Source organism: Alnus glutinosa, chromosome 10 (assembly GCF_958979055.1).
Source record: "Alnus glutinosa chromosome 10, dhAlnGlut1.1, whole genome shotgun sequence".
Taxonomy (NCBI): Eukaryota; Viridiplantae; Streptophyta; class Magnoliopsida; order Fagales; family Betulaceae; genus Alnus; species Alnus glutinosa.
In genome coordinates this window covers 9347530-9372795 of record NC_084895.1, presented here as the reverse complement: position 1 = coordinate 9372795, position 25266 = coordinate 9347530, and the positions used below count along the sequence as shown (strand labels likewise).

At 35.0% G+C, this 25266-nt stretch overlaps 1 long non-coding RNA gene across 1 annotated transcript in view; it reads right to left on the bottom strand.

Annotated features, from left to right (window-relative positions):
• Positions 1 to 19540, bottom strand: part of LOC133879500 (uncharacterized) — a 36061-nt gene extending 16521 nt beyond the window's left edge. Inside the window, exon 1 of the long non-coding RNA XR_009902101.1 lies at positions 19200 to 19540. This is a non-coding gene — a long non-coding RNA (uncharacterized LOC133879500). The remainder of the gene's footprint in view (positions 1 to 19199) is intronic.
• Between the last annotated feature and the right edge of the window lie 5726 nt (positions 19541 to 25266).

Here is a 25266-nt window from a genome sequence, read left to right as displayed (position 1 = left end):
GACCGATGCGCAAAAGACGGAGTTTGAAGGGCTGAAGTTGAAGGATCTTAAAGCAAAGAATTATCTCTTCCAAGCAATTGATCGCTCAATCTTGGAAACCATTCTTTGCAAGGACACCGCCAAGCATATTTGGGATTCCATGAAGAAGAAGTACCAAGGTACAACAAGGGCTAAGAGGCAGCAGCTTCAAGCACTTCGTTCAGAGTTTGAAATGCTTCGAATGAAATTAGGAGAGTCAGTTTCTGACTATTTTTCAAAAACGATGGCAATCGTTAACAAGATGCGGATCCATGGCGACAAGGCAGAGGACGTGACCATTGTTGAGAAGATTCTTCGATCCTTGACACCAAAATTTAATTTTGTTGTCTGTTCTATAGAAGAAGCTAATGATGTTGGTGAACTTTCAATTGATGAATTACAAAGTTCTTTGTTGGTTCATGAGCAAAAAATTAACTAGCAAGAGACAGAAGAACAAGCATTGAAGGCCTTCTCAGAAAATAACTCTACACCCAATGGAGCTTATAAAGGGCGAGGTAGAGGCAGATACAACAATGATCGTGGGAATCAACAACAACATCATTAGCATCAAGAGAGTCAATCTCAAGGAAGAGGCAGAGGACGTGGCAGCCATCACTCAACAACTAATAGCCCAAAGTCAGCAGACAAGTCAAATGTTGAATGTTTCAGATGTCATAGGTATGGTCATTATAAGTCAGAATGTCAAACTAATTTGAATAGACAAAGTGGAGAAAACACTAACTTTGCAGAAAAAGAAGAAGAGGTGTCTCTTTTGATGGTGTGTCACGTGAAGGAAGAAACTCAACAAAACATGTGGTATTTAGACACTGGTTGCAGCAACCACATGTGTGGAGATAAGGAGGCATTCTCTGACTTGGATGAATCTTTTCGCAGCTTTGTTAAGTTTGGTGACAACTCCATGGTTTCTGTTATGGGAAAAGGAAAGGTAACAGTTCAAACCAAAGGAAATTCCACCCACACCATTGCTAATGTTCTTTTTGTACCAGAATTAAAGACCAACTTGCTTAGTGTGGGTCAGTTGCAAGAAAAGGGATACGAGATTTCTATCAAAGATGGAGTATGTCAGATTGAAGATGCAAAGTTGGGCTTAATTGCCCAAGTTAACATGACGGCAAATCGTATGTTCCCACTTTATCTCCACAACACCACTCAGTCATGTCTCTCAGCGCAATTGAAGGATGGGGCATGGCTATGGCACTTCCGCTATGGGCATCTGAATTTTGGTGGATTAAAAACACTACATCAGAAGAACATGGTGATGGGTCTACCTCAAATTACAGCTCCTTCTCAAGTTTGTGAAGAATGTGTTGTTAGCAAACAACACCGCAATCAATTCCCACAAGGAAAATCTTGGAGAGCGAAGAAGGCATTGGAGATTGTTCATTCCGACATTTGTGGGCCAATAACACCACATTCTAATGGAGGTAAAAGCTATGTAATTACCTTCATTGATGATTATAGTCGTAAAACATGGGTTTATTTTTTACAAGAAAAATCTGAAGCCTTTGTAGCTTTTAAATGTTATAAAGCACTTGTTGAGAAAGAGGTTGGCAACCCAATAAAAGTTCTTCGCACAGATCGTGGTGGAGAATATAACTCACGTGAATTTGCAAATTTTTGTGAGAACCACGGAATCAAGAGACAACTTACAGCAGCTTATACGCCCCAACAGAATGGTGTATCCGAGAGGAAGAATCACACTATGTTCAATATGGTGCGAAGCCTTTTGACGATGAGTGGCATTCCAAAAGGTTTCTGGCCTGAAGCAGTTAATTGGAGCATTCATATATTGAACAGAAGTCCCACACTTGTTGTTCAAAATATGACACCGAAGGAAGCATGGAGCGGAAGGAAACCTGTTGTAGATCATTTCTGGATTTTTGGGTGTATTGCCTATGCCCATATACCCGATAAGAAGAGGAGGAAGCTAGATCACAAGGGAGAAAAATGCATTTTTCTTGGTGTTAGTGATAAGTCAAAAGCTTATAAGTTATACAATCCTAGCACCATGAAAATAGTTATCAGCCGTGATGTGGTTTTTGATGAAGAAGGCACTTGGTCATGGAATGAAAATGATGTTAAACAAAATATTCCAGCAGATTTTGATGATGAAGAGAAAGGGCAGCAGCCTATAGAGAATGAACAAGACCAGGACGCCACTCAAAATGTTCCAGTAGCTGATCTTAGCCCACTTGCAGCTGAATCACAAAGGCCTCAACGTGATCGAAGAAGACCAGCACGGATGACTGATTATGAAGTCACTGGAGTTGACCAAGGTGATGACCCACTTACTCATTTTGCTCTGTTTTCAGATTGTGATCCTACCATTTTCAAAGTGGCTGTCAAAGAATCAAAATGGAGAAAGGTTATGGATGCTGAAATTACAGCCATCGAAAAAAATGATACTTGGGAGCTATGTAATCTTCCAAAAGGGCAGAAAACAATTGGTGTAAAGTGGGTTTACAAGACAAAGATGAAGGAGAATGGTGAAGTTGACAAGCACAAGGCACGCTTGGTGGCTAAGGGCTACAAGCAAGAGTTTGGTGTTGACTATAAAGAAATCTTTGCTCCTGTTGCAAGGCATGACACAATTAGATTGGTGATTGCATTGGCAGCTCAAAACTCATGGCCAATCTTCCAGCTGGACGTAAAATCAGCATTCCTCCATGGAGATTTGAAAGAAGAGGTATTTATCGATCAACCTCCTAGTTATGTGAAACTTGGCAATGAGCATAAAGTGTATAAGTTAAAGAAGGCTCTATATGGATTAAAACAAGCTCCATGGGCTTGGTATAATCGTATAGAAACCTATTTTCTAAAGGAAGGATTTCAAAAATGTCCTTATGAACATACACTTTTTATAAAGATTGAAGATGGAGGGAAAATGCTCATTGTTAGCTTATATGTAGATGATTTAATCTACACTGGAAATAATACAATCATGTTTGAAAGTTTTAAGAAATCCATGATGGCTGAATTTGAGATGTCTGATCTTGGTATGATGCATTACTTTCTTGGCATTGAAGTGGTGCAGTCCTCTAGTGGAATTTTTATTTCTCAAAAGAAGTATGTGCGAGGAATCTTGGATAGGTTTCAGATGAAGGATTGTAATCCTGTAAATACACCATCTGAGTTTGGTTTGAAGCTAAACAAAGATGATGGGGGAAAGAAGGTTGACGACACTCTTTACAAACAGATAGTGGGAAGTTTAATGTATTTGACAGCAACAAGACCTGATATAATGCATGTTGTCAGTGTGATTAGTAGGTACATGGAGTGTCCTACAGAGATTCATCTCTTGGCAGCCAAAAGAATTTTGTCGGTACTTGCAAGGTACTAAGGAGTGTGGGTTGTTCTATAAGAAGGGAGAAAAATCAGATCTGTTTGGCTTTACGGATAGTGATTATGCAGGAGATTCAGATGATCGAAAAAGCACATCTGGGTATGTTTTCATAATGGGGACAGGAGCTGTTTCATGGTCATCAAAGAAGCAACCCATTGTCACATTATCAACCACTGAAGCTGAATTTGTTGCTGCAACAGCTTGTGCTTGTCAAGCTATTTGGCTAAAGAAAATTCTTAATGAGTTGCATTTCAAGGAGGATGGGCCTACTTAGATTTATTGTGACAGCAGTTCAGCAATAAAGCTTTCAAAAAATCCTGTTTTACATGGTCGAAGCAAACATATAGATGTAAAGTATCATTTCTTGAGGGATCTCACGAATGATGGAGTCATTAATCTTATTTACTGCAGAAGTGAAGACCAGATTGCTGACATTCTAACCAAGCCTCTCAAATTTCCTGCATTTCAGAAGCTCAGGAAGCTACTTGGTGTTTGCACTTCAAAGGATTACATTTAAGGGATGGCTATTCAAAGTTTCACTTTTATTAAACTGAATGTTATATTTGGAACATCAGTTTAAGGGAGGGATTGTTGAGATTAGACGTTGGGTTGTTCTAGTCTTTGGGTTGTCAAAGTTTTTAGGATTGACAGAGTTTGTTTTCTCGTGTCCTAGATTATAGGAGTTTGGTTATCTAGTCAATAGGAGTTGGTTCCTTAAACGTTGGTAGTGCCTATTTTCATGTTTTATCAGTTATGTAATTGCCTATATAAAGGCTGCTTGTTGATCAATAAATATATGCAGAAATCATTCATCCTCTGCTTTCACTATCCGTAAAGCCAAACAGATCTGATTTTTCTCCCTTCTTATAGAACAACCCACACTCCTTAGTACCTTGCAAGTACCGAAAAATTCTTTTGGCTGCTAAGAGATGAATCTCTGTAGGACACTCCATGTACCTACTAATCACACTGACAGCATGCATTATATCAGGTCTTGTTGTTGTCAAATACATTAAACTTCCCACTATCTGTTTGTAAAGAGTGTCGTCAACCTTCTTTCCCCCATCATCGTTTGTTTTTCCAACAAGAAAGTGGTTTTCAAACACGGGCTATAAAAGACCATTCTCCTTTTGTATTTCACACGCAATAATTAGTAGAGTCTTCAGATTGACCTTGGAATAGAAGAAACAGAGAAGATTTTCTTAGCCCATGTGCTGCGTCGTTCACCAAGAGAGATGGAAAGTCACAGACCGAGAGACAGAGCAGAGAGACCGAAGCAGAAGGAGAGGGAGAGAGACTGCAGCTATGGTACGGTGGTTAGGCCACCGGCGTTGTGCTATGGGTAGCGGCTAAGCTGTGTTTTCCGGCCCGTTCCGGCAAAACCCACCCGTAGTTTTGTTCCCTTAGCTCGTTAGTGTCCAACGAAAATCAGCAAGGTAAATTCTATTTCTTTAGCTTTTGGGTATTTGATTTTGGGGATAAATTCTGGTGATTTCTCTTTGGGTGATTTTTACAGCAGATTTGGGGTTTTTGATGTTGAGAATTTTGAAGGGTTGATTGGGTGTTCTCTTTCAGTTGTAGTTGACTAATTGATTGAATTTCTGGGTTTGATTTTGGAGGTTTTGTGGCTGATTGGGTATTTTCTGTTGATGGCCAATGATGAAGAAGAGTTTAGTGTTTCAGTGATTTTGATGGTGTATTTTGTTGTGTTGATCAAATGCTCTGAAACAAAAGTATGGTTATTTTTCAAGTGTATGACCGAATGGGTGATAAAATTCTAATGGTGAAGATTTAGTGGGTGGGGTTTGCAATATATATATATAGCAGATTGGATTGAATTGGGTTATTGATTTTGAGATTGAGTTTGATGTAAATTCTCGGTGGCTGGTTCTTGGGTTGGCTTGTGGTGGATTTTGGAGCTTAATTTCTTTCCCCTGTTTCGGTGATTGAAAGTTGATTTGGGTTGTTGTATGGCTTAATTATTCCGCTGTTTTGGGTTTCAATTAGTTGGTGTTTTGCCGGGTTGTGTTGATGACTTGAGAAGATGGGTTGTCTTAAGAGTTGAAGTTATGGCTTTGAAGGATTCATAGCTGAATGGAGGGATGATTTCTTTGGGTACTCTATTTCTTAAAGCTTTGAATTGATGATATTGTTGTGGTTTTAGTTAAAGGACCCGTCAGTTTCGTTCGGTTGTGGGTTTTGGTGATAGCTCTATTTAGCCGTATGATTTGAGGATTGTCTCTTTTATATGGGCTGGTTGTGTGACTCATAACCGGCCATGGTTCTCTTTTATATGGTCACTGACTTGTGTGATTCAGTTGTTAAGGTTGAACCATGGCCGGTTATGACTTGAGCTATAGGTATTTGATTGAGCAATTCATGGTATTTTTGGGTTATTAATTGTTGGGGTTTTCTCGATGGCTAGCCGATTGTATAAGGTGTTGGTTTTGTAGAAGAATTTCAGTAATGGGTAGCTTGAGTTTGAGTAGGTATTTGTTTTGTTTTGCGGTTTCAAGGGTTTGACCTTAGCATTTCAGCCTTCCTGAATCTGAGATCTTTTCATACAAGCATCAACTAGGACATCCTCCTTAAAGGCAATGAATGACATGAAACGTGGCGGGTGCCGTTGTGCGGCTCCTTTTCATGGCTGGAACACCAGGAAGCGTTTGTGTAGGCGCTGAGGTCAGGTGTCCCTTTCCTTTCACGGGCGATCCTTTCGCTTTCTATCCAGCAGTTCTACTCAATTTGATTGCTTGGTGAAAGCCTTTATTATTTCCTCTGCATTCATAAACTACTCTGCTTTGCTCATAAAGTCTTGGAGATTTGGCAATGAAAGGCACAGCTCCTTTTCAAGGCTGGACCACCATGAAGTGTTTGTGTTGTTGGTGCCGAGGGCAGGTGTCCCTTTTCCCTCCGCGGGTGATCCTTTCCCTTTCTATCCAGCAGTTCTACTCAATTTGATTGCTTGGTGAAAGCCTTTATTATGTTCCTCTGCATTCATGAACTACTCTGCTTTGCTCAAAAGGCTTGGAGGTTCGGCCATGAAAGGGCTACATGTCCAAATATGTCCGAGTAGGGTGGGTAGGACCACCTTCTGATCTAGATCATTGACTGTGAGCTTTTCCCAGTTGAAGCAAGCCATGAAGTCCTTCAGAGGTTCTCATTCTTTCTATTTCTCAATAAGCAAATATTGCCAGTGGGGTTTGATGGCTACCAGATATCTCGAACCGGGCATCCTGTGTGTTCCTGGATCATGTGGGCAATAAACCAAGCAGTTGGCTATATATCCCATAAACGGCGCCAACTGTTAATATAAATGTTATGCAGGTGGCCGACAACGCAAGAACCTCCTGCAACAGAAGGGTCACAGTGGTCACCCTAGCGGGTCGTCAGTACCATCTCCGATGCTAAAGTTTGTGATTGAGTAAGGAGAAAATGAATTCAAGTAAGTGAAAGAGAGAGATGTTTGAGAGTGTTTGAGAGCATACTTGTGTCCAATCCTTCAATAACCTAAAATAGGTCAACTTTATTTTTGGTCGTACGTGTAAGCATGGCATATATGGTCAATCGGCCTTGGAGCGGGGCAACATCATTGTTTGTGACATGCCACTAATTTAATTAGACATTTCATAGTTGCTGCATATATTTTATTACTTACAAATTTTATAATTGTAGACTACCGTTTTATATGCAGTAAGGAGAAGGGGCTTATTAGGTATTATGTCATTTGAGGAGGATATGTAAGGTACCTAATTGGCAAAGAATTCTTCCTACATGAATGTTAAAAGTCTAAATGGGGAATAGGATCCTAGATGCTTTAGTACCTAGGAACACAGAAGAAATAATAAAAAGTACAGTAAATAAATTTTATGTTTGTGAGATAAAGTAAAAAAAGTTAAAAGTACATATTTAAACGATTATACCCACCCTTTTATAAATTTAATCCTTTGGATAAAAAATGATATAAAATCATTCTATCTTCATAATTCACTTCTCATTTTAACTAATTATTTAACGTATTAAACTTTAATGTTAATATTTACTATTCCTACATATAGGGTTCAATTCTGAATTTATACTATTGTGATCGACCAATAGGATATTAAGTTTATATATCAGTAGCTTTCATGTTTTTTGGAAAATTGCACTTGCCCAAATTGCAATGTACCCCTAAACTTTAAAAAGTTGCAATTGACCCTAAATTACCTTGTCCTTATACTTAGCACATCCCGGTAGAATCTTCTCTTAAAGGGATACATAGTTTCAGGGGTCAATTGCAACTCTTTAAAGTTTGAGAGACATTGCAATTTAGGTGTAAGTTTAAGAGAGTAAGTGTATTATTATTATTTTTTATTATTATTATTATTTTATTATTTTATTTATTTATTTTTTTGGGAGAAGGTGGGACTTATATGATTTAGTTCAACACTGTAGGAAGTGGAGAGCATGGTCCAACCCAAGATTAAGGAATCTTTCAACAATGATAATTTCACTCCTAGGCAATTCTTTACGAAGAACCACAAGGACTTGATGAAAGAGGGAGAGAAATGGATGAAGGGCACAGCAACTTCTTGTACAGTAGTAGGCGCTCTCACTGTTACTATTATGTTTGCTGTAGCCTTTACTGTTCCAGGTGGTAACAATCAAAATACTGGCTTCCCTATATTCTTGGATAAAAGATTGCTCATGCTCTTTATAATATTCGATGCCTTGTCGCTCTTTTCCTCCACAACTTCCGTCGTGATGTTTTTGGGAATCCTAACATCACGCTATGCAGAAGACGATTTCCTTGAATCCTTGCCAAGAAAGATGATCATAGGACTTTCTACTCTTTTCTTTTCCATTGCAGCCATGATGATAGCCTTTTCTACTGCTCTTTTAATTATGCTACAGGGACAATATTCATGGATAATCATTCCTGTCATTTGTTTCACTAGTGTTCCTGTCGCCTTATTTGTATTGATGCAATTTCCCCTTCTTGTTGACATGTTCAAGTCAACTTACGGACTAAGCATCTTTGATAAGAAAATGAAAAAGTGGGTATAACATTATTCATTTTGTTGTATAATGTAAATGTTTTCCCTGAAGAATTGGCATACTAGCCCAAACTAATGATTTATTTTTTCTTGGACGAATCATATATCATATATATATATAAAAGCCGAGTTTTTCCTTAGAATGGCATAGAATAGTGACACGTGGCATGAACCCCATACTTTTTAGTGACTAAACCGGTCCTTTAAATACTGAACCGGTCTTTTAAATAAAATTGAACCGGTCTATTTAATCTCTCTCTCTCTCTCTCTCTCTCTCTCTCTCTCTCTCTCTCCCTATTAATGATACAAATAGCTTCTCTCTCTCTCAATTAATGATATAAGTATGACTTTTTGGTATTTTTATATTTTTGGTTGAAATCTAAATATAACCGGTCTATTTAATCTCTCTCTCTCTCTCTCTTTCTATTAATAATACAAGTAGCCTCTCTCTCTCAATTAATGATATAAGTATGACTTTTTGGTATTTTTATATTTTTGGTTGAAATCTAAATATGTTTCCATTTTGTTTGTAAAATTTGTGATTGAACAATTCTTCATTTGAATGTTTATGAGATTTTTTTTTGTTCATTTGCTTTTTCAAATGTTCAAAATTATATAGGATTGAAATATAATAGGTATCACACCAACATTAAAAAAAATTCCTACTAATTTTCTATTTTATATTTTGACAATCAAAATCGTGGTTTTCTTCATGCTATTTTTCTTCTTTATACTTATTTTCATTCTAAACTACACTTATGTGAACAAATATTTTAATATGTTTTAATTTATATGAATTAAACTAAAAATAAGGGTCTTTTGTATTAATTCATTTAAATGTTTTATGGGATATTTGTTTTTCTTTTATGTGATTTTTACGATTTTCACTTTTTTTTGTAAGTGTTATTCTGTTTTTGAAAGTAAAAAAATGCAAAATTTTATTTGATTATTGTGCACAAAAGGAATATAAATGCTTTTAAAACACTAAAGAGTTAATTAAGCATTAAATTTGAAATGTTTTTTTTTTTAATGTTCAAAATTATATGGATTTTATTTTTATTGAAACATATCATATCATATCATATATATATAAAATCGGTCTTTTAAATAAAATTGAACCGATCTATTTAATCTCTCCCTCTCTCTTTCTCTCTCTATTAATGATACAAATAACATCTCTCTCTCAATTAATGATATAAGTATGACTTTTTGGTATTTTTATATTTTTGGTTGAAATCTAAAATTTTTATATTTTTGGTAGAAATCTAAATATAACCGGTATATTTAATCTCTCTCTCTCTCTCTCTCAATTAATGATATAAGTATGACTCTTTGGTATTTTTATATTTTTGGTTGAAATTTAAATATGTTTCCATTTTGTTTGTGAAATTTGTGATTGAACAATTCTTCATTTGAATATTTTATGGGATATTTGTTTTTCTTTTATGTGATTTTTACGATTTTCACTTATTTTTTGTAAGTGTTATTCTGTTTTTGAAAATCAAAAAATGCAAAATTTTATTTGATTATTGTGCACAAAAGGAACATAAATGCTTTTAAAACACTAAAGTGTTAATTAAGCATTAAATTTGAATTTTTTTTTTTTAATGTTCAAAATAATATGGATTTTATTTTTATTGAAACATATCATATATATATATATAAAAGCTGAGTTCCAACTTAGAGTTGGCCTAAAATTAAGACACGTGGCATGAATCCATACTTTTTAAATATTGAACCGGCCATTTGAGTAAAAAACTGGTAATTTAAGTAAAACTAAACCGGTCTGTGTATTTCAAGTAAAATAAATTGTGCATTTAATATGACTAATTAACTATCTTATATTGGATAAAAATAACGTCAAATTTTTTTTGTCATTAAATCCTCACTAATTTCTACATCTTTCTCTTCCTTTAAGTAAAATCTTTTACTCTAAGACCGCTTTCTCTCCCACTAAATGTCTGTTACAAACTAAACCTCAAAGAGTTAAATGTCAATTTTTCATATATATATATATAAAAGCCGAGTTTTTCCTTAGAATGGCATAGAATAGTGACACGTGGCATGAACCCATACTTTTTAGTGACTAAACCGGTCCTTTAAATACTGAACCGGTCTTTTAAATAAAATTGAACCGGTCTATTTAATCTCTCCCTCTCTCTCTCTCTCTCTCCCTATTAATGATACAAATAGCTTCTCTCTCTCAATTAATGATATAAGTATAACTTTTTGGTATTTTTATATTTTTGGTTGAAATCTAAATTTTTTATATTTTTGGTTGAAATCTAAATATAACCGGTCTATTTAATCTCTCTCTCTCTCTCTCTCTCTCTCTCTATTAATAATACAAGTAGCCTCTCTCTCTCAATTAATGATATAAGTATGACTTTTTGGTATTTTTATATTTTTGGTTGAAATCTAAATATGTTTCCATTTTGTTTGTAAAATTTGTGATTGAACAATTCTTCATTTGAATGTTTATGAGATTTTTTTTTTGTTCATTTGCTTTTTCGAATGTTCAAAATTATATAGGATTGAAATATAATAGGTATCACACCAACATTAAAAAAAATTCCTACTAATTTTCTATTTTATATTTTGACAATCAAAATCGTGGTTTTTTTCCTGCTATTTTTCTTCTTCATACTTATTTTCATTCTAAACTACACTTATGTGAACAAATATTTTAATATGTTTTAATTTATATGAATTAAACTAAAAATAAGGGTCTTCTGTATTAATTCATTTAAATGTTTTATGGGATATTTCTTTTTCTTTTATGTGATTTTTACGATTTTCACTTTTTTTTGTAAGTGTTATTCTGTTTTTGAAAGTCAAAAAATGCAAAATTTTATTTGATTATTGTGCACAAAAGGAATATAAATGCTTTTAAAACACTAAAGAGTTAATTAAGCATTAAATTTGAATTTTTTTTTTTTAATGTTCAAAATTATATGGATTTTATTTTTATTGAAACATATCATATCATATCATATATATATAAAATCGGTCTTTTAAATAAAATTGAACCGATCTATTTAATCTCTCCCTCTCTCTTTCTCTCTCTATTAATGATACAAATAACATCTCTCTCTCAATTAATGATATAAGTATGACTTTTTGGTATTTTTATATTTTTGGTTGAAATCTAAAATTTTTATATTTTTGGTAGAAATCTAAATATAACCGGTCTATTTAATCTCTCTCTCTCTCTATTAATGATACAAGTAGCCTCTCTCTCTCAATTAATGATATAAGTATGACTCTTTGGTATTTTTATATTTTTGGTTGAAATTTAAATATGTTTCTATTTTGTTTGTGAAATTTGTGCTTGAACAATTCTTCATTTGAATATTTTATGGGATATTTGTTTTTCTTTTATGTAATTTTTACGATTTTCACTTATTTTTTGTAAGTGTTATTCTGTTTTTGAAAGTCAAAAAATGCAAAATTTTATTTGATTATTGTGCACAAAAGGAACATAAATGCTTTTAAAACACTAAAGTGTTAATTAAGCATTAAATTTTAATTTTTTTTTTAATGTTCAAAATAATATGGATTTTATTTTTATTGAAACATATCATATCATCTATATATATATATATATATATATATATATAAAAGCTGAGTTCCAACTTAGAGTTGGCCTAAAATTAAGACACGTGGCATGAATCCATACTTTTTAAATATTGAACCGGCCATTTGAGTAAAAAACTGATAATTTAAGTAAAACTAAACCGGTCTGTGTATTTCAAGTAAAATAAATGGTGCATTTAATATGACTAATTAACTATCTTATATTGGATAAAAAAAAAGGTCAAATTTTTTTTGTCATTAAATCCTCACTAATTTCTACATCTTTCTCTTCCTTTAAGTAAAATCTTTTACTCTAAGACCGCTTTCTCTCCTACTAAATGTCTGTTACAAACTAAACCTCAAAGAGTTAAATGTCAATTTTTTTTTTCTTTGGGAAATGTCAAAAGTCATTCTAATATCTCTCGCTTTCTCAAATAAATATATAGAGAAGTAATGGTTTGTGGTTATGCAAAACTGCAATGTTGTTTACATTACCGGAGAGTGATGCTCAAAGCAAAGAGAGCGAAGTTTTTGCTATTGTTGGAAACTTTTTGTTTGTAATACTGCTATAGCCTTTTTTTTTTTTTTTTTTTTTTTTTTTTTTTTTTTTAAATTTGCCTTTCAAGTTTGTCGGGACTGTGTTTAATATAATTGTAAATAATATGTTTGTATTTATTTTATGTGCTTCTGTTTTTCTGATTTGATTTTCTACCCTTATTTTTGCATTGATAATTTATATATATTTTTTTATTTTTGTTGAAAAAGTTGTTTCTTTTACGTTATATATAAGAATGATGGTCGAATTAAAAAATATCAATCTAACCGTAGTTTCTTCCTATACCTACAAATTTCTTTGGAACTGGAAAAAGTATATATAAAAAATAGTTATTTTCTATTATATTAGTGGTTATCATTTTACTTTTTTTTTTTTTACTTTATTTTCTATTATTTTGTTATTTCTTTACATTTTTTTTTGTCCCTATTTCCTAATTTATATTATTTTTTTGTTCAAATTGCTTCTTTTTTCTTTTTCCTTTTCTAAATTTTATATTGAATTCAAGGAAATCATGGAGAGAGAGAGTTTACATTAATTGTTATTTTGAGTACGAGGTATGATGATTTTTTAATTTACATTATTCACTGATTTTTTTTTCCCTGTATAATGCACATTGTTAACATACTTAATTGATAGATAATATTAATTTTCAAGGTTTCATATGAACCGGAAAAGTATATGGAAAAGAAAACTCTAATTTATTCTATTAGTATTTTTTTTATTTTTCATTTTTTGTCTATATTTTCTATGGTTCTCTTACTTCATTTCCTCTCTAGCTTTTTTTTTTTTTTTTTTTTTTTTTTTTTTTTTTATGTAATTAATATATTATTTTTCATTCAAATTGCTTGTTTTATCTTTTGTAAATTTTACACTAAATTTAAGAAAATGATGGTGAGAAAGAGTTTCCTATGGTTGTTTTTTGTACGGGGTATGATGATTTTTTAGCGTATTATGTTTATTGAGTAGTTTTTTATTACTTTATGTAATACAAAAAAGATAACACTATTATATGGATAAAAATTTCCTACAAATCGATTTGGAGGAAATTTCTTTAAATAGCATGTACGAATAGCATTAATAAAAAAAACATGTGCTTCTCACATGTTTGAAAGATACGTGTCTTTTTTAAATGTGAGTCGTAGAAAATTTCTTATAAACCAGTTTATAAGAAATTTTTGTCTCTATTATATTATATTAGTGTTTTTCAGTTTTCATTTTTTATCTATATTTTCTATGCTTCTCTTCTTCCATTTTTTTATTATTATTATTATGAAACTAAATTATAAAGAAGAATCCCGTGCATAGTACGGGTTACAAGCTAGTGACTAATAAATCTTTAGTTGGTTCATTTGACCTATTTGTGATTCATCCGGCCGGCTTTAGACCAATTATCATTATATGTTTTTATTATTTATATTGTTCGAAATATGATATCTTTGAGCAGCACAAGACCTCATTCAAGTATCGCTGATTCATGGCAGGTACCCCATGTGGCTTGACTTGGAGGTATACTACAAAAAACTGAGTTTTTAGGAATTGCATTTAGTGATGTGCCAGAGAGTCTGACACGTCACTAAAAGTTAGTGACGTGACGTTAGTGATGCTTTTTCAACGTCTCAAAACTCGAAGTCGCTAAATTTTCGTTATTGACATTTCAAACACTGACACGTCAATAAATTTAGTGACATGGCAAAAATGACATTTCGTTATTGACATTTCTACTATTTGGTGACGTGTCAATTTGTAACACAACATTAAAATTTCCATATTAAAAAAAATAAAATAATTATTATTATTTTAGTGACATGTCAATTTGTGACACATCACTAAATTCCCATATTAAAAAATAAATGAAAAAAATATTATTATTACTTTAGTGACGTGTTGACTAAAGTGCATTAAAAAAAAAAAAATCCCAAAAAAAACACCCTCATATCCTTATTTTCACCAGCCTAGCCCCTGCACACCAAGCAATGCAATGCACTCCCCCTAGAGTCATCCTTTATAAGTTTATATCGACAGTTGAGGTCCTGATCTCTGCAGACAGTGAATGTTATTTTCTATGAGAATTGGGAAATGCTGGGGTGCCCACCAGCATCCCACCATGCTTACGTGGCCTTCATTTTTTTTTTTTTTTTTTTTAAATGTAAGGGATTTCATTTCAGTTTTTAGGGTTTAATAATTTCTTTTGATTTTTTAATCCAAAACTCAAAACGAGTTGGGAGGGAAATTTTTTTTCATTTCCCCTCCCAACGCCTCTCTCTCTCTCTCTCTCTCTCTCTCTCTCTCTATTTTCCAGCCGTTTTCACTAGCGACATCTCCACCGGCCGGCCGTCCGTCATTCTTTCCCTCCCAACGCGTTTCTCTCTCTTCTCCTCCGGCCGGTGGTTGCCCTTCACCAGCGCCGTCTCCACCGTCCGTCATCTCTCTTCTCTCTCGTCCGTCCTTCTTCTCTGGCAGCGAGTTCTTGTGGCTGGACTTGCAACCCCTTTCCACCGCTGCAAGTGGAATCACGAACGTCGGTCCTCCGTCATCTGACTTCGCTGTTGAGCTCCCCCTTCTGGGAGTTAAGAAAAAGAAAAAGAAAAAGAAAAAAGATTCGAGAGCCTGTGAGATGTAAAAGGTCAGAGACAGAGAGAGAGTGGGGGGGGGGGGGGGGGGGGGGGGGTTTGCACAGAGAGGGTGGAGTGGCTGGACTTGCGACCCATTTCCGCCGCTGCAGGTGAACTCGCGCGCATCGGTCCTCCATCGTCGGGCTCCGCTGTTGAGCTCCCCCTACCGTGAGTTCCATTATTTTGTCCCCTGTTCAACATTCTAATTAGTTATTCTTGGAGTTTTGATGTGTTGATAATGAGTTTTAATTTTTATGGAGACCAGAAATGGAGAAAAAAAAAATTGTCGGATGTTGTTTAGATCAATGGCCGAAAGAGGGGGGAGAATATTTTGTGGGTCGTGCTGTGTTACAGCGCTGATCAGGAAAGGGAACCTTTTTGTATCTAATGCTGGTGACTGTCATGCTGTTATGAGCAGAGGTGGTGTTGCTGAGGGACAGAATTGTGAAATCAAGGATCTCTGGCTGAAATCTTGTGTTAATTGCATGTATCACGTTTCATTGCCTTCAGTCTGAATAACGGGTTGTTTTGACTTTCATTTTGTAGGGTGGCTATGTTGATTTTTGCCATGGTGCTTGGAGAATTCAGGGATCTCTGGCTGTGTCTAGAGGGATTGGTGATCGGCACCTTAGACAATGGGTCATAGCAGAGCTGAATACAAAAGTCCTTAGAATCAAACCTAAATATCAGTTCTTAATCTTAGCATCGGATGGTTTATGGGATAAGGTATGGTTTCTTTTCCTTTATTGCTTGAATTCTTTGAAAGATGTAAGTACCATATTATTGATCAGATTCTTTCTTTTCTTGGTTTACAGGTTAGTAATCTTAGCATCGGGCGCTATATTTGATGTTCCCGTTACCTGCAGGGTAGGAAATCAAACTGACATATTGGTTGAGGAAATTTTCATTCTTTGTACGTCCTGTTCGTAAGTGGTTTTGATCACAAATTGGATGGAGAGATATGATAGTGGTGGTGGTGGAAGGTGATTTTTTTTTTTATTATTTAGAGTAGCCTGATTATTTATTGTCGATATTTGACATAATTCTGGAGATTTTTACAATCATAGCTAAAGGAAATTCAAAACAGTCAGATACTTGTATTATTCTTTATTTATACACACCTCCAATAACCCTTCAGTGTCCTTCAATCTCTGCTCCCATTGCACCTCTTTTCTATGTTTTTAATGTACCAATTCTTAATTATGGTTTTATAAAGCTGGTTATATATTATTCCTTTTGGTTTCTTTTTTCTCTTTATATTTTTGTGGCTGCTATCTTGAGCTGATCTAGATCATTTTCCTTCCGGATGGTGATTTGTACATTGTGCGAGTGACCTGCTTTTTTCTTACACAAAATTTGTTGGCTGGGTTTACCAAGCTAAGTGTTTCCGGTTGTTGACTTTGTTCCTTTTCTGATTTATCCGTAAGTTTTCTCATCTCAATCTTGTGGTTTTTGTACCAGGTTCTTGTAGGAAGCTACTTATCTGTGGCATGGGCGCTTGTGAGTCTTTTAAGACCATGGTACATGGAGGATGAACATGTTTAGGACACTTGTAATTTATGACAGTTCTTGTAATTGTTAACCAAAACTCTCACTCCCTGTAGAATCCTACCTTGAAGGAATCTCTCAAGCTAACGAATAAGAATGGATAAACAAAATATTGTTATTTTGTATTTTGAATAGTTTGAATCTTGTAACTTTTCTTTTAACTCTCAATTGTATAGTCTATATAATTTGAATGCATCATATGGTTTTGGTAAGTTTGCCAAACTTTTCATACTCAAATCTTTCAGTAATTTGGGGCTTTCTTGCAATTTGTGGCCCTTCAAAACTTTCATGTTAATGAGTTCATTTTCTCGTGGGTATGCTTTCATATATTGCTACTTTTTTTTTTTTTTTTTTTTTTTTTTTCATTCACATTGGTCATGTCACTTTTAGTGAAAGATTTTCCACGAGTCTTACCGAAGTACCTTGGAATACTAACATCTTAAAGATCAATATTATGCAACTTTCACATTATAACACGAGAATTACGTTTGATGAATTAAGTACAACCATTTTAGTATACAAATGAACAAAAGGCAGTTTAAATGACAATTTGACATTCTTATACACATTCTCCCTCACAAGAACAAGACCAGCACACCTAAAAGTGCTAGAGCCAAGTGCCTCCAAATTTCCCACTGCTACTCACCTTAGTGTCTTCCATCCTGAACTAATGTGCACCGTCTGTGACACATCAGTGAAGTTAAGTGTATTGCCCACCAAGAAAGGTATAGGTATGGTTCAGAGTGAAGGACATTGACTTCACCAATGAGGAACTCAGAGATGGGAAACGATAATGTACACAAACACGTAATTTTGTGTTTTACCATCCCAAAGCAATCGTTTGGTAATGTTTATCATTTATAAATTATAGGAAAATGTACAGGAAAACAATCTGTAAAGATAATTACACTTTGAAATTTAAACTTTTGTTGCAAGTGCTCACAACTGTCACGGCACTTGCGGAGGAAATCAAGACTTTTTCTTTCAAGTTTCAACTCTTTGGAGAATATGATGCTGGGTTCGAAACTTGCGGAGAATCCTTATCAACATGTGCTCCAATATAATTTAATGGACAGTGTAAGGCCATCAAAAAAACACCCACCTAACAACAAACTAAAACCAAAATCAAAACCTAACGCCAAAATCCCTCTAAATTTCGGCCACTAGAATCAAAACCCAACAAAAGTAAAAACACCCAGTCCCAAAACAAATCTGATTTTTTTTTTTTTTTTTTTTTTTTTTTTTTTTTTTTTTTTTTTATCAAACCGAATCACAACCCAGCAACAACATACCCACAAAATATTCTCCCCCCTCTTTCGGCCATTGATCTAAACAACATCCGACAATTTTTTTTTCCTCCATTTCTGGTCTCCATAAAAATCAAAACCCATTATCAACACATCAAAACTCTAAGTCTAACTAATTAGAATGTTGAACAGGGGACAAAATAATGGAACTCACAGTGGGGGGAGCTCAACAGCGGAGCCCGGCGATGGAGGATCGATGCGCGCGAGTTCACTTGCAGCGGCGGAAATGGGTCGCAAGTCCAGCCACTCCACCCTCTCTGTGCAAACCAACCAACCCCCCCCCCCCCCACACTCTCTCTCTGACCTTTTACATCTCACAGGCCCTCGAATCTATTTTTTTTCTTTCTTTTTCTTAACGCCCAGTAAGGGGAGCTCAACAGCGAAGCCAGATGACGGAGGACCGACGTTCGTGATTCCACTTGCAGCGGCAGAAAGGGGTTGCAAGTCCAGCCACAAGAACTCGCTGCCAGAGAAGGACAGACAAGAGAGAAGAGAGAGGACGGACGGTGGAGACGGCGCTGGTGAAGGGCGACCACCGGCCGGAGGAGAAGAGAGAGAAACGCGTTGGGAGGGAAAGAATGACGGACGGCCGGCCGGCCGGTGGAGACGTCGCCAGTGAAAACGGCTGGAAGAGAGAGAGAGAGAGAGAGAGAGAGGCGTTGGGAGGGGAAATGAAAAAAAATTTCCTCCCAACTCGTTTTGAGTTTTAGATTAAAAAATTAAAAGAAATTATTAAATCCTAAAAACTAAAAAAAAAAAAAAAATCCCTTATATTTAAAAAGAAAATAAAAAAATAAAGGCCACGTAAGCCTAGTGGGATGCTGGTGGGCACCCCCAGCATTTCCCATGAGAATTAGAAGTTAACTGTATGCTTAAAATATTACACAAATATACGTACGGAAGACAGAAAATATCACTCTTCTCAATAGCCAATCCATTATTTTTCAAAATTTCTGCTAACAACCGTGGCAATAGCTGCAAATATAACAAAATAAACACATTAACAGATGTACTGCTGCAATGAAGTACTAAGATAGATTTGTCCTGAAAGGTAGCTCAATCGGTTGAAGACCATTTTTCATAAAGCAAAGGTCACTAGTTCGAATCATCCTCCTCTTTTAGTGGACATGAAAAAAAAAAAAAAAAAAAAAAGGATTGATAACATGAACTCTGTCAACCAACCTTCACAAAAGTGCAGGTTTTGTCCACTCCAGAAATGAGGTTTAGTTCCTGTGGAGCAACAGAAACATGATTGTCAGGAAATGGCATTTTCATGAAGTCAACCTGCATCATCAAGAACCAATATTAATCCTTTCGTAGTATAATCAAAGGTTTGTTTCCAAGTCTCATTACCAATTAATAGAAATTGTAGTATGCCATACGGCTAAGGTAGAAAAGAAAACCCAGCTACCCATACGGCCAATAACTCATTTCCACCATCGAGACAAGGTAGAAAAGAAAACTCATCTACTCAGAAAATTTACAACATAAAAACCTGTTCCACAACACCATAATCGGTCATCTTAAAAAAAAACACCTAGAAAACACTACAAAAATTCATGTAATTTGCCGCGTGTCTACAGTAACTGTTACTGTAGCCACGCGGCCAAATAGCCACGTGTCTTCATGACACGTGGCTATTTGTACATGAAAAACAAGTAGCCACGTATATGTATTACACGTGTCCAAGTGGCCACGTGTAATAAATACACGTGGCCACTTGGACGCGTGTATAAAATACACATGTCCATTTGGCCGCGTATATTAATACACATGGCCACTTGGAGACGTATATGTATACACGCGTCCATTTGGCCACGTGTATCAACTGTTTTTGGAAATTTGTACACTATAAGTTAAATATATATATATATATATATAAAATAAAAAATATATTTAAAATATACACTCAGGATTTTGGCCACGTGACTTTAGGCCACGCAGCCAAAATTTGTGCAGGTAGGCGCGCGGGACAATTCCCGCACACCCACTTGCCTATTACTTTGAATATATATATATAAATTATATTCTCTCAGGCTCTCTCTCTCAGCGTTCTCTGTTCTCTCTCTCAGTGTTCTCTGTTCTCTCTCTCTCTCTCTCTTTTCGTCACTACACCACCGGCTAGCTCCCCGACCACCGCGTGGCCGGCCTCCCCTCTGGTGACACGCCCTCTCTCTAATATCTCTCTCGCTCTCTCTCTCTCCCTCTCGCTCTCTCTCTCTCTCTCTCTCTCTCTGTGTATCTCTCTCTCTTTCTCTCTCTATCTCTCCAAACTCCGGCCGGCCAGTAAGACAATAGTACCCTCTCACTCTCTCTCTCTCTAATATCTTGCTCTCTCTCTCTCTCTGTATCTCTCTCTCTCTCTATCTCTCCAAAATCCGGCCGGCCAGTACATCATCGGTTAGGGTTCAACAGTTGTGAAATGAAGGTATGAACACTGTGGTAGCACATCAAGCACCAAAGATAGAGAGAGATAGAGAGCACCAAATTAAAAAAGAATTTAACAAAAATAAGAAACAAGAAAAAAAAAATATAAAAATAAATTAACAAATAAATTAATTAATTAATTTTAAGAAAATTAAATTTTTAAAATTTTGCCACGTGTATTTATATACACGTGGCCAACTGTCAACCACGCGTACATTAAAACACGTGTCCATTTGGCCACGTGTATATAAATACACGTGGCTAACTGCCAGCCACGTGTATATAAATACACGTGACTAACTGTCAGCCACGTGTATATAAATACACATGGCTTTGTGGCCACGTGTTGTACTATACACGTGGCAAATTGTACAATTAGCTATACTCGGATCTACGACGCACCGAACACGTGGCCATTTACACGTGTCTAACTATTCGCCACGTGTACAGTGTCCGTACACGTGGCGAAATGCAAGTGGCAAATTGCATAAATTTTTGTAGTGAAATCTTACCCATTTTCGAAATTAAACAAAACAACCCACCAATTCTTACTATAAAGAGTACCCATCAAGATTTCAAAATATATACCCATTCAACCAATTTCAAAATCAACATACCAAATTAACCAAATCAACCAATTTCCATAAAAATAAAAATAAAAAATAATAAAAAATAAAAAATAAAAAAGCCTTCAACCGGATGGGTATCTCATAATTATCAAGAGAAGCTGAAGATTAACTCCCCTTGCTTGATTTCCTTTGATGACAGAAAAAACCCCCTTTGGATTTGCTCTTCCATCTTCTTCGGTCTTCTTCTTCTTCTCTTCTCTTCTTGGTTGGATGATGCCAATCAAATGAGCGTTGGGCATTTGGGAAGTAGGTTGAGATAACTCCATGGTACCCTATCCATAAACATTAAACCGGTTGTAACCAAACACAAAGAGGGAGACCCATTCGGTCAATACCACCAAAAATCACTAAAACACCATAACTCAACTTCAAACTCAAGGAAAAGCATCGATTGAAGCTCCAATACTCTCAATCGGCCAACACAGAAAATCAAAAGAGAGATCTAAACAAATCAAAGACAAGGGAAAGAGAAATCTCACCGAAGCAAGGCCGGAACCCACTGCCCTAGCTGCTGCCTCCACTCCACGACAGTGACCCAGCCACCACATCTCCAAAAACCCACCTTCCACACATGGGTTTTCCCTCTCTCGGTTCATCAAGTGTGTGTGTGTGTGTGTGTGTGTGAAGAAGAAAGGAGAAGGGAGAAATGGAGAGGAGGTCGAGCGAGAGAATCAGAGAGAAGAGAGGAAGAAAGAAAAGGAAAAGAGAGAAAAGGGAAGGAGGAGTCGGCTAGGGCAGGTGAAGCCAAGAGAAAGAAAAGGGAAGAAGAACAAGAAAGAAGAAATAAAGGGCAAGGGAGAAAGGAAGAGAAAAGAAGAATAAAAAAAGAGTTTGAATTTTTTTTTTAAAAAAACAAGGTGCATGCGCGGGGAAACGAATTGCTTACTGTGTCAAATTTGATTGATCGAACATTTGTATCACAATAAATTAGACCGATGAATTAAATATTCAATCAAACCTTCAATTGTGTCAAGTTTGATCGATCATTTGATCTTATCATGATGGATTAGATTAATACACTAGGATCGATAAGATGATTCTATTGATCCTATAACCATATCATGATCGATCGCATGTTATATCGAACATTTACTGTGTCAAGTTTGATTGATCGAACATTCGTATCACAATAGATCGAACCGATGCACTACAATGAATTAGATATTTGATCAAACCTTCAATTGTGTCAAGTTTGATCAATCATTTGATCGTATCACAATGGATTAGATTAATGTACTAGGATCGATCGAAATAATACACCAAGATCGATTAAATGATTCTATCAATCCTATGATCCTATCATGATCGATCGCACGTTAGATCGAACATTCACTGTTTCAAGTTTGATTGATCGAACATTCGTATCACAATAGATCAGACTGATGCACTACGATGAATTAGATATTTGATCAAACCTTCAATTGTGTCAAGGTTAATCAATCATTTGATCGTATCACGATCGATTATACTTGTAATGTCCAAAAAAATATTTAATGGGTTTATTAGGATTAAATAAAAGTAAGTCTATTTAGTGTGGTAAGTAAAACAAAGTATCCTATAGACTTGTAAATGGTAGTCAAGAAAATAAAATGCAAAAGAATATTATTAAAGTCCAAAGAAAAAAAAAAGAATAAAAAAAAAAAGAGAAAATAAAAATGATTAGAAAATAAAATAGCAAATAGAAAAAAAAAATAGAATAGGAAAATATATTAGAAAAGAAATTAAGAAATAAAACAAAATAAAAGTAATATAAAATAAATAAAAGATATATATATATATATATATATATATAAAAGGTGGGGCGACCTGCGCCCCACTTTGAAAGAACAAAAGGAAGGGCCACATGGCCCTTCACAAAACCCACTGGCCGAATGGCCATTAGACAAAAAAATAAAAATGGTCAAACGGCCATTCAAAGTGAAATAAAAGAAAAAGGGTCATATGGCCATAAAATAATAATAATAATAATAATAATAATAATAATAAGAGGAGACATGTCCATTAAAAATAAAGAACGCACAATCCTTTTTAAAAGAAAACCAGACAGTACTTTCTTTAAGAGCATTTACAGCAGCTTCCCTAAAGAGGAGCTGTTCCCTAAAATTTAGGCAAAATTTCAAGAAAATCATAAAAACCATCTCACAGCAGCTTCCCTATAATTTTCTATTCCCTGGAAAGTGAATAGTGCTTTTCAATGCATTGGGAAGCATTGTTCACTTTCCCATTCAATTTTTTAATAAAAAAAAACTCTCCCCTCTCTCTCTGCCCACGTCTTCTCTCTCTCTCTCTCTCTCTCTCTCTCTCCCATTTCGTCGGTTATAGCCTACCGCCAAGCTACAGCCTACTTCAAGATTGGCGCGTGCCGCCATGGAGATTGGTGCTCTCACCTCCACAGCCGGCCCACGATCTCTCCGATGATCTTCCTCTCCAACATGTACCAGTGGCCAGAAACACCCCCCACGGGTCTTAACCCTTCAAAACCAAACAACCCATCGGCTCCAACCTCCTCCATGTCGAAACCCATCACATCACTAATCAACCATCAACGACAAACAAAAACCCAATCCAAACACAACACCCTATCCCACCGGAAACCACCACCAAAATACACAAAAAAAATAATAATAATAAAATCCCCAATCAGTCCAAACGAGCCTTCACCTGGCATCCCAAACGCACCACCGCGCCTTCACCTTCTGGCGTCCACCAGTAGCCCACAACGAGAGAGGCGAGAGAGGAAAAAGACGAAGATGGTAAAATAAAGATAAATAAAAGAGAGAAAAAAAAAAGGTTTATGGAATAAAGTAAAATAAAATAAAATATATTATTTTAATGATATAGGGAAAAGTAAAGGGAAGTTGCTGTGGGAATTTTTTTGATTGGGAAGCAAAAAGTGCTTTTGTTCCCTACATATAGAGAAAATGACTGGGAAAGGAAGGGAAGCTGCTAGGAATGCTCTTATGTGGTAGTGTTCCTCTTTTTCAACCAACTCCAAATTTCCTTTGCTCTCTCTTATTTTTCTCTTTGGATTTTTATGGAAAAACCATGATCCATGAAGATCCAACGATCCGATTTTAAATCCTGTTTTGGAAACGTGATCGTTGCATTCAGATCTATGTTTCTACCGATCGTTTTGAGATAAATAGTTAAATTCATATTTTTGAATTTTTTGTTAAATCTAGCAAAATATAAGTTTGATCTAGTGTTTTCTTTAGGTATTGTGCTACTTATAGCTTGCTTATGGTTCCCCAAACTTCATATATTATTTGAGTGAATTTTGGTAAGTTTCATAAACCTTAATTTTTTGGTTATGTATTTTAATTGTGATTTCTTGTGCCTAATCCCAAGTAAACCTTATGGGTTAATGTTATTAGTGTTTAAATAGCAATATTATGTTATGGGTTAGTAAAATAAATTATGGTTTAAGTTTGGAAACTCTAATTTGACGAGTTAAATTAATTTAGGATTTTTAAGTGTTTAAAACCCAGATTGTTAATTTGTAGATTAATTGTGGTTATAGTAACAATTAATCCCAAATTAGCTATGGGTTTTGTAATAATAAGTATTTATGGGTTATGTTCTAATGTTAGTAAAAATAAATAATTATGGGTATTTAGTTTAAATAGTATTTGTGAGGTTAACCCTAAGACTTTCTTATGAGTTAATATTATTTTAAATGTGTTAATGAATTATGTTAATAAGTTAATAATTGTTGTAAAATATTAATGAAAATAATTTTAGGGTTAATAATATTGATAAAATATTAGTGAAAATAATTTATAGATTAGAGAATGTAATTTGAGATTAATATTTGATGTTATAGGTAATTATTTTAGATGGTAATTTTAATGCTTAATCCCAAATAAATACTCTGGGTTAGGGTTAATTGAGTTTAGTTAGTGTCTAGATTTATAGGTGTGTAATTGAAACCCTTAAAAATATTATAGGTTTTCCAACGGTTTAGCCTTGAGCGATTCAAATGCTAATTAGAATGTTATTTATTTAAAGTGCTAAATAGTGTAATGTGTTATTCCACAATGATACATTGCAAGGTGGTGCTTAGGAGACCTAGTGTTTAATATCTGCGCAACCAAGGTGAGTATTCTACTCACTGAGAATTATTATTTTCATATATGATGAATTGCAATATATATATATATATATATTGTTTTACAAACTTGAACCAACTGTAT